This window comes from Silene latifolia, chromosome Y (assembly GCF_048544455.1).
Source record: "Silene latifolia isolate original U9 population chromosome Y, ASM4854445v1, whole genome shotgun sequence".
NCBI classification, from domain to species: Eukaryota; Viridiplantae; Streptophyta; class Magnoliopsida; order Caryophyllales; family Caryophyllaceae; genus Silene; species Silene latifolia.
This window is the reverse complement of record NC_133538.1, coordinates 291,936,263-291,946,906: the sequence shown is the minus strand read 5'-3', so window position 1 is coordinate 291,946,906 and position 10,644 is coordinate 291,936,263. Positions and strand designations below refer to the sequence as shown.

At 38.9% G+C, this 10,644-nt stretch overlaps 1 non-coding gene across 1 annotated transcript; it reads right to left on the bottom strand.

Annotated features, from left to right (window-relative positions):
• Positions 1-9,012: 9,012 nt before the first annotated feature.
• On the bottom strand, positions 9,013-9,120 carry LOC141635147 (small nucleolar RNA R71). The gene has a single exon (XR_012539851.1). It is a non-coding gene; the product is annotated as a small nucleolar RNA R71 (small nucleolar RNA).
• Positions 9,121-10,644: the final 1,524 nt, after the last annotated feature.

Below are 10,644 nucleotides of genomic sequence, written 5' to 3'. Positions count from 1 at the left end.
CATATATCCATATCTGCCTCGGCATGTGTCATGGTCATTTGTTTGGTTGGAATGCATGTGTATGGTTGTAGAGATTATTTTCATATTAGATTGCAGGCATGTTCTTATAGGTCGTAGTTAGGTGAGAGTCATTACATTTACTTCTTTCTATCTTTACATATACTCACCTTTATTTATTGAGTGATATGTGCGACCCGTGAGAGTCCGATTTGATAAGTCTCTACAGTTGACGGTTCAACAGTTTCTAATGACTATATAACTCGTTTGCATGATTCATATTGCTAGTTGATTGTTAGTTATAGCATTAAATTGGTTTAGGCTTAATAGTTTGAATTTCGCTCTGAGATTGAACTTGTTCCATTAGGTTTTAGGATCGAGTCTAGTTCTTGCTTGGGGACAAGCAAGGGTTTGGTTTGGGGAAGTTTGATGCGTGTCTTTTATAAGATGTTTTACACCCTATTTTACACGCATTTCAGAGCTCAATTATGTAGTTTATGCTACTATTTGCCCCATTTTGTCTACTTTCGTATTTTTATGTAATATTGCAGATTTATGCGGAAATGAGTAGAAATTGAGCTAAATCCATCCCCGAGTACCTTTCATTGCATTTGACATGACGTATTTACACAAGAAACGAACTTGGTGCGCATTTCGAGGCCTGAAAGACAACTTTATGAAGAATTTAGAAGCGACTACCAGCTACAATGGTCGATCGACTGACCTACATGGTCGATCGACCAGAGCACGAAGAATAGAAGCTACTATACAGCATAGGTTGGTCGATCGACTGGTCCTTGTGGTCGATCGACCAGACCGTGATTCTGACGCAAGTTAAAAGATCGAGAATTAGGAAGCCCATTGTAATTTAGGTTAGGAGGATTAGGTTACGTGATAATTCCTTTATAACGTAACTCCTCCTCAGAAAGTTATCATCCAGTTTGATCAACAAGTCTTTATCAGTTAGTTAGGGAAATAATTAGGGTTTTCATTCAAGTTTAATCATTCAATACAATCGGTTTTGTTTGCTTCTTTTCGTTCGTGCTTTCACGTTTCTTCCTGCTTTCTACTGGTATTCCTTTGTTCTATAATTTCTGTTTTGCTTTCATTCACTCATAGATTAGAATTGCTAGAATAATTTCCCGAAAGCCAATTTATCGATTTATGTTAGTTATCTATTTAGCCATTTTGATTATGAATTCTATCGTTTTATTTATCTATTTCATTGCTGTTATTATTAATATCATGAGTAGCTAAACCCCTTGTGCTAGGATGTAGGAAATCTGTACAGTAGGCGGCGTAGAATTGTATGACCTAAAAGCGCGCCATGGTTGATCGACTGGCCTACTTGGTCAATCGACCGGCCATGTGAGATTACCTTCGTTTTAATTAATTTAATTTCTATATTTGACGAATCGAGTGCACGCGACTAGTTGAATGTTTAGGAATTGACCGACCCGATAAGATCGAAAGATAGGGGAGGGAAAAAGACTGCCTTATTAAGACGACTAAATTAATAAGATCGAGAGATAAATTAATTTAGACTTTTAAGTCACTTTTCAGGACGAAAGTTAGCATTAGTGATATTAGGGACCTGTAGCGAGATCGAAAGATGCTACCTGTTAAGAATGGACCGAGAGGACTTCTTATTTTTCCATCTCATGTGTTTATTTTAGGCTTACCTAGGATACTGCCGCCGAAACTATAGTGAACCGACCATCTTAGCATCCTTTTATTATTTGATTTCATTCATTTCGTTAGTTTACTTTTATTGCATTTATCTATAGATCACTCAAAACAAACCCCCACTCATTTGTTACTTTAAGACTAAAATCAGACAACTAATAATTGCATCGCCTCTCTGTGGTTCGACCCTGACTGCCACTAGCTATAGTAGTAGTTTGGAAATATAAATTTATCTTTGGTACTGATGTGACCATAATTAGAGCACATTTAGTCCCCGAACTAGCCTTGTTCCCATGCTTTTTAGTGCATATTTGGGTGATTTATAGTCTTTAGTTCTTTGTTTTGCATATTCTTTGAGGTTTTGATCCCTTGTTAGGAAAGGAGTGCAAACCTTGCATTTTCATGGAAAAATGAGGCTAAATTGATTGAATTCAATGACCAAGCATCAAGGAGAGACAAGATTAGAAGGCCTTTGTACATACTATAGTAGATGGGCAATGATGAGAAAAGATCCTTGCATCCCCGAGGAAATCCCCAAGGATTCTATGAAGAAAAAGGAAGAAAAGAAGAAGAAACGAGACTGCACAGCAATCCGTGCGTCTTCCCCAAAAGACGCCCGACTCCACCGCCACAATCCGTGCGTCTTCTCCCCAAGACGCCCGGGAAAAAGACCCATAAGACGCCCGTCTTCACTCCAAGACGCCCGGGCAGAGACCACCAAATCCGCCCGTCCCGTGCTAAAGACGCCCGGATTCTCAGGCAGACCCATTTCGTCTTCTTCAATCTTCAAGGAAGGATGCACATCTTTTTCTAGAGACCGGAGACTTTCCAAAAAGACCGGAGTCTTTCCAAAAAGACCGGCGTTTCCTTAAGTAGGGACTTAATCGTCATTTAAGCCCTTAGTTAACCCTAATTCATCCACCTAATCCACACTATAAATACCCCATTAGTCTAATTAGAAGAGCATGTTTTTCTTAGCAATCTTTAGTGTAGTTAATATCAATCAAATCTCTCTTTAATCTTGTAATCAATAATTAATCAAGTTTTAATACAATTTTTATTTTCTTAATCTCTCTCTTTTTTTTTCGGTAAAATGTAAGTATATTACTGAAAAAATGTGACCATACATCAATTAGTCCAGTGGTCTAAAGACCCATCCCGGAACTAAAAGACAACACAAAACTACTATCGGCCCAATACAAGCCCACATAAACCAACATTACTACACACTCTTTTCAGTCACTAACCTATTCTGGACAACAATCCCAGGAGACTCATCCCTTACCCTTTAAGCTCAAAAAAGCATCTCCTTCATGAGTTAAACCCGATTCCTCTGTCGTAATCTGGGTTCAATCAGGTACAATTCCTAAATCCTTCCATCCACTCTCTGTCTCGTAACCCCAGAATCTCCTCGGAGTTCAAGGTACGATCAGCCACCTCCTTCACGATTTGTCTCCTCAATTTCATTGGATTAATTAGCATCCGTCCATGTTTACATAGGTTTCTTTGCTTCCAGATGCCATAGATGCATGCATTAATAATGGCGATGATGAAGTCCCTCTTAATTCCAGAACCCCTCAAACCTCTCCTCCAATCTATTGTAACATCAGTTGGGATATTTTCTCCAATCAATCCGCCTACTAGTTGACGGACTCTGGAGCTATACACACATGCAAAGAACAGATGCGCAACCGTCTCAGTCTCGGAACCACATACCTCACAGGTATCATTGACACTTATCCCGAATTTACAAAGCTTATCCTTAGTGTTTAGAGCTTTATGCATATAAATCCAGGAAAGAAATCTATGTTTAGGGAGTGTATATTTATTCCAGACGAACTGATGCCACTGAACTCTCTCCCCTTTATCTCTGATGGAGTCATACCCTTTAGCAATAGAATATTCATTTCCCTGATCCATGGTCCAGAAGAGATTTTGGTAGGATTCTTGATAAATGGACTTGACATAGCATATCTTCCTCCATGACCAACTCGAGTTATTAGTAGGAGCATACTCAAACCAGTTTTCTCCTTTTATGTACACACCATTAACCCATCTGACCCATAATAGGTCTGGTTTCGATGCCAACCACCAGACCAATTTCCCAACAGCGGCCTTATTCCACTGAATAGCACATTTCAGACCAAGGCCACCTTCATTCTTAGGCCTACAAATTTTCCCCCAGGAGACAAGAGGAGACCTCAGATAGTCAACCCCTCCAACCCATAGGAAGTTCCTACAAATGTCCTCAATTCTTTTGAACACTCCTGCAGGTAGAATGAAGATATTAGCCCAATAATTATGCAAAGTCTTGAGAACTGATTGAACTAGGACCAATCTACCTGCATATGATAGTTTCCTAGCTCCCAAATTTATGATTCTCTGAACTATTTTATCAATGAGAGGCTTACAGTCCTTAGCATTAAGTCTAGTGGTTTTAAGTGGAACACCTAGATATTTGAAAGGTAAAGTACCTTCTACCATCCCTGAAATCCTCAAAATGTCCTGTTTCAAATTCTCATTAACCCCATTGATGTAGGCATTGGATTTGCCCTTGCTCATCTGAAGTCCTGAGGTGTTAGAGAAAGTAGCAAATGATCTTAGGATGGTCATCATAGAGATATCATCTCCCTTGCAAAACATCAACAGGTCATCTGCAAACATGAGGTGAGTAAGCTTCATCTGCTTGCATAAAGGGTGATATTTAAACTCATTAACCCCAGTACAATAAGTTAGAATCCTAGACAGATACTCTATGCACACAGTGAAAAGAAGGGGAGACAGTGGGTCTCCCTGCCTCAACCCCCTTTCACCCTTAAAAAAACCAAAGACATTGCCATTAAGATTGAGTGAATAGCTTGCTGTTGTTACACATTGCATGATCCATTCCTTGAATTGCTTTGGAAATTTTAAGGCACTGAGCATTTGATATAAGAACTCCCATTCCACTGTGTCGTAGGCCTTTTGTATATCCATTTTGAAAAGACACCTAGGAGAGACAACCTTCCTTTCATATAGCCTAATAATGTCTTGGCAAATGAGTATGTTTTCCATAATGCTCCTCCCTTGAATGAACCCCCCCTGATTCTGAGAAATCAGGTCTGGTAAAATTCTTGCCAACCTGCTACATAAGATTTTGGAGATGCATTTATAAATGACATTGCAACAGGCTATAGGTCTATATTGAAGGACACTAGTGGGTCTATCTATTTTAGGAATAAGAGTGACCAGAGTGGCATTGATCTGCTTAAGGATTAAGCCAGACTCAAAAAAATCCAAGATAGCTGCAGTAACATCATCACCCACTATATTCCAACTATCCTTAACAAACTTGCTTGAAAACCCATCTAGACCAGGGGCCTTGTCACCAGGAATCTGAAAGAGCACCTCTTTGATCTCTTCTTTTGTAACTGTAGCCATAAGAATGTTCCTATGAATCTCAGTGCACACCTTTCCTTGCCTCACAATAGATTTCTTGACCCTTGAAGTAGGAGCTTTGGAACCTAGCAACATGGTATAGTAGCTCAAGAATGCATTCTGGATGCCCTCTTGATCATTGTGAGTTCTGTTCCATTGATCATTAATCTGGCAGATAAAATTTTTATTCCTTCTTGCCCTCAAAACTCCATGAAAATAAGCAGAGTTAGAATCACCATCCTTTAACCAATGAGCCTTGGCCTTCTATTTAAGATAATCCATTTTAGCAGAATACAGAATATTGAAAGTTTGATTGGCTTCATATTCCTGTTGAATGGGATCTTGGTCCCCTGGACTAGCACTAACCTGTTCTTGCAACTTCTTTAATCTGAGTTGAGCTATGTCAGCTTTATTCTCAATGTCAGAGAAATGAGATTTGTTCAATTTTTTCAGACCAGGTTTTAAAAGTTTCAGCTTCTTAACTACCTTGTGCATTTTAGTGCCATAGAACTCATTTTGCCAGACCTGAGACACACAATCCTGAAAACCAGCAGCTCCACTCCACATATTAAAGTATTTGAAAGGCCTATGCTGATTTCCCCCAAGAGGACCTTTACTCACTAAGCATGGGTTATGGTCAAACTGACCTTCAGGTAAAAAATTAGCAATATAATCAGAGAAACTGTCCATCCAGTCTTGATTCACCAACCACCTATCCAACCTACTATACACTCTTGTTTCTGGAGGCTGCTTGTTATTCCATGTGTAAAAAGCTCCCGTGGCAGCAATATCCATGACCCCACACTCTTGTATACAATCATGAAACGGTTCCGTCTCAGCCTCTGTTACCCTGCCACCCAATCTTTCATTAGCTTGTAACACACAATTGAAATCCCCTCCTATGGCCCAAGGGGCATTAACCTGCTTAGCAATATTCTTGAGATTCAACCAAAGGGATTCTCTATCCCCTACTCCATTGAAAGCATATATGATTGTCAGAAAAAATTGCATATGATTAAACTTATTAGTCACATACACATGAATAAATTGGGCATCATATTGAATGAAATTAATATCAAACACATGAGGTTTCTATAGAACCCAGACTCGACCTCCTTGATGGTGGGCATTATTAGTGGACACACTCCAGTCTGAGAAGACCTTAGAAACTATATTATTTAGATTTTTTGCCTTGATTTTGGTTTCTAACAAACCAAACAAACCAATGTTATTAGCATGAAGAAAATTATTTACAAATCTCTGCTTCACTTCCTTATTCATCCCTCTTACATTCCAAAAACCAAAATTCATTGAGAGGTGTCACGGGGATCATTACCATTCAAACCAATCCCTGTCTTGTGTTGGCCAGGGTCCTGCAACTCCTCCATTTGGTGAGGAGAAGGAGAAATCTTCTTGTCATTCCCTGGCTAGGTTGTCTTATAGGTGAGGTAGTCCCACGGGAAGTATTCTGGATTCTAGTATTGGGAGTACTTGTGTTCATCAATTCTGATTCTTTATCTTTTTGAACAGGAGACACAATAGGATCAGGCCCCTGCTGAACAGCTATATCCTTCTTGACTGGTCTCCACACTTTATTAATGGCTTGTTATAAAATAAAAAATAGCCACTCCCAAGAACCGCTTGTTTCATTTCCTCAGTTTGAAATCTTGCAAGGAAGACACCCTTAGGTAAGAATGAAATTTTGTCAATGACATACTTGTTCCATATTCTTTTCAGGAAGCCTTCCAATACTTGCCATGGAGGATTTGCTCCAACAACAAAGCCTACCACTGCCTACTGCCAGTAATCAATCTCAGGCTGCACATCTTCATCAGTTAATTGCAACAAGTCTGACTCATCATCAATCAACTGCACGATTTTCCTGCCATGGATTTGATACCAAGTCTCATCCTGGGATCTCTCCTCTTCAGATTCAGATTCGTCAACACAATCCTCAACTGTAACCTCATTGAAATCAAGGGTAGGGATACCTGTTACCTCATGTATACTCTTATGTTTAAGGCCTTCATCAACATCAGGCTTTCCTAGTACTTTTGATTTCTCAGAGATAATATCATTTGAGGCTGATGATTTAGTATTAGATGGAATATTGATCTTAGTCACTGATTTCCTTGTCATCATGTCTAGAAAATTGTGCCCTAGAGATGGCGGCTGGTCTCTCTCTCTCTAGGAAATATTTTCTTTTTTTTTATGACTTTGACAACATAACATTGTTTTTTAATATCTCTCTTGTTCATCCTTTATTTTGGGTAATTGAAAATTATTTGGGTTATTATTGGGAGATTGACAACCTCTCAATCAAGCATCAAGTACTTCTTTTATACTTTGCTTTATTATTGGAATCATTAGTAGGTATAATTCTCTTAATCCCTCTTTAATTATTGTTAATCACTTTCATTTATTCATCATGTTTCACTTTGTTGGTATGATTGACAACCTTGCTAGCATGTTCAACATGATAATGAGTGAGTAGTTCCTTAGCTAGGGTTAATGTGTAATTAGGGGAAACCAACATGGGGAATGATTCATGCTTAAATTAATATGCTTTCATAGTTTATTTGCTTGCTTGTTGTGATCTCAACTCATGCACATGTTATGTTTGATGAAATGTGAGCCTATGAATCCTTGAATTTTTTTTACCCATCACCTATCTTTTCAATGAGACTTGTAAGACATAAACCAACTCGAGTCTCATTAGACCATGCATGTTGTTGAGTAGGGAAGACTAAGTCGACTTGTAGGTGTTGTACAATCTAATCGATTCGGCTCCGGGACCGAAACTTTCCTAGGATTGTAAGATATAAATCAACTCGATCCATCACAACAATAATTGCTTGCTTATAATTTGAGAACATGTTCGTATGATCAATTCCCATGAATCCCCTATGACCCCATGACACCCTAGTGCTTTTTATCAATTGTTTACATCCCTTTTAATTCATCTTGCTTGTTTACTTTAATTGCTATTTAGTTTAGTGATCTTCTACATCAAACCTCAATTGTGACACCCCTAAGACACCACTAGTTGTAATAGAAATCTCATCTCATTTCCCATCTCTTGGGATCCGACCTTTACTTGCCTCTTTACTAATTGTAGAGTTGTTTGTGAAGTTATAAATTGTGTTTTGGTCTAGGTGCTCCTAACGACAAGTAACCGAAAGATTTAGTAAAAATTTCCCGACCAAAAATGGCGCCGTTGCCGGGGACGATGTTAACTTGATTTAGATTTTCTTATATTGTTATTAGTTGTGTCTTTCTTTGCCTTGGGGAATTAAAACTCCTCAAGGTTTGTTCTAATTGTTTTCGAGTTGTTTGATATTTTGCATGTCTAGAAGGTCACAAGGTGACTTGTTACCCTTTAATCGTGAAATTGAAAGAACTTTGACAACCAATAGAAGACTTGCTAGGAGAACTTTGAGAGGTATTGGTGAGGTTATAGATATTCAACCAAATACTATTGAGTTCATCAACCCTTTTGCAAGAGAAGGTGAGGAGAACCCAACACAAAATCAACCCACAATGCCTAAGTTTTCATCACATTTCGTACCCACCAAGGAGAACCTACCCAATGGTACTCCCACACCACAACATCTAACCAGAAACTTTATTGCCAAATTCGCATTTATCCAATTAGTCGAAAGAAGCCAATTTGGGGGGATGCCTAGTGAAGACCCTCATTCTCATATGAAGACTTTTTGTGACTATTGTGATGCGATTTATCAAACCGGTGTAAGTCAAGACCAAATACGATGGGTCTTATTTCCTTTTTCTCTAATTGGCACCGTGAAACAATGGTTTAAAGGCCTTGATAAGGCTACTCTCGGAATTGATTCTTGGAAGAAGTTGGCTCTGGCTTTCTACAAAAAGTTCTATCCACCGGAAAAGACTAACATGCTAAGAGCTCAAATCACGGGCTTTAAGTAAAAGGGATGAAGAATCTTTGTATGAAGCTTGGGAGCGGCTTAAGGGGATTTGTCGCTCATGTCCTCACCATGGACTTAGCGAGTGGTTCATGGTACAACAATTTTGGAACAGTCTTTATGAAGATTCAAGGAACATTCTCAACATGGGATCAAATGGAATGTTCACCAATGTTGATGACAATCAACTTGGAACAAAATTGAGGAAATGGCGGTCCATAACTCACAATATAGTAGACCTCGCAAGGCTACTAGAGGAGGAAAGCATGAAGTGGACTCCATTACTCAATTGGGTGCTCAACTTAGTGCTCACATTGATACCATCAATTTGAAGTTTGAAAAAGCTATGGCTAGACTTGAAGAAGCCTCAAAATCACAAAAGCATCATGTTAATGCCATGACGGCATCTTCATCAATCCCAAGTGGGATATGTGAGAATTGTGGAACTTTGGGACATGACCAAAGTGAATGTAGGGGAACAAATGAACAAGTGAATGCTTTCCAAGCATACAAGAGTGGTACCCCTTATTCAAACTATTACAATGAAAACACCAAATTCCATCCAAATCTCTCATACAAAAGCCAAAATGTTCAAAACCCTCAAACAACATACACCCCACCTCTCATGAGAAACCAAAATCAAAGACCCTTTTACAACCAAAACCAAGGTTACAAAAATCAATCTCCATACAATCAACAAAATGACCAAGGTTTTGATGTTCAAAAAGCGGTCCTTCAAATTCAAAAGAATCAACAAGAGTTTTTCACTCAAATGCAAAAGGATAGTCAAGCAAAGGAAACCACCGTCAACAACATCCTAGCTCACACCAAAATGTTGGAAACCCAATTGACTCAACTAGCATCTTCAAGCTCACAAAGACAAAAGGGGCAATTACCACCTCAAAGTAATCCCCCAAGACAAGAAACGGTTAGTGCCATTCACTTGAGCAGTGGTACAAGGTATGAAGCACCGAAGAAGCAAGTTGAGGATGAAGTTGTGGAAGCTAGTGATAAAGAAGAAATTGTGCAAAACTCCAAAGATGAAGAACCATCAAAAGAAGAAATTTCAAAGAAAAATGAAGACAAGGTCAAGGAGAAGGAGCCCATTGTGATTAGACTTCCTTTTCCAAGTCGTCAATCCAAGCCCAAATTTGATGACCAGCTTGGAAAATTTATGGAAATTGTGAAGAATTTGGAAGTCTCAATTCCTTTCACAGAATTAATCAATCACGTGCCGGCCTATGAAAAATACATGAAAGACATCCTCACAAAGAAGAAGTCGATCCGGAAGCTTGAGACTATCGCCTTCACTAAGGTGAGTATTGCAATACTTCAAGGGAGTTCACCTCCAAAACTCAAAGATCCGGGAAGCTTCTCAATGTTGGAGCTTGTGTCCTCCACAAATTAGTGTGATAACATTTGTAAATCTCTTACAGGTTCACAAGGGTATACTTCGTATATTTAATTAGTTGATTAACGTTTACCTAATAACGGTTGGCTTGCTAGAAAGTTTGACGTTATTATCATACAGATGGCGGTGATCAACTGGTCCCTAAAGGTCGCACCTATAGGATGTGTTTGAGAAATGTGGTTATAGAAATAT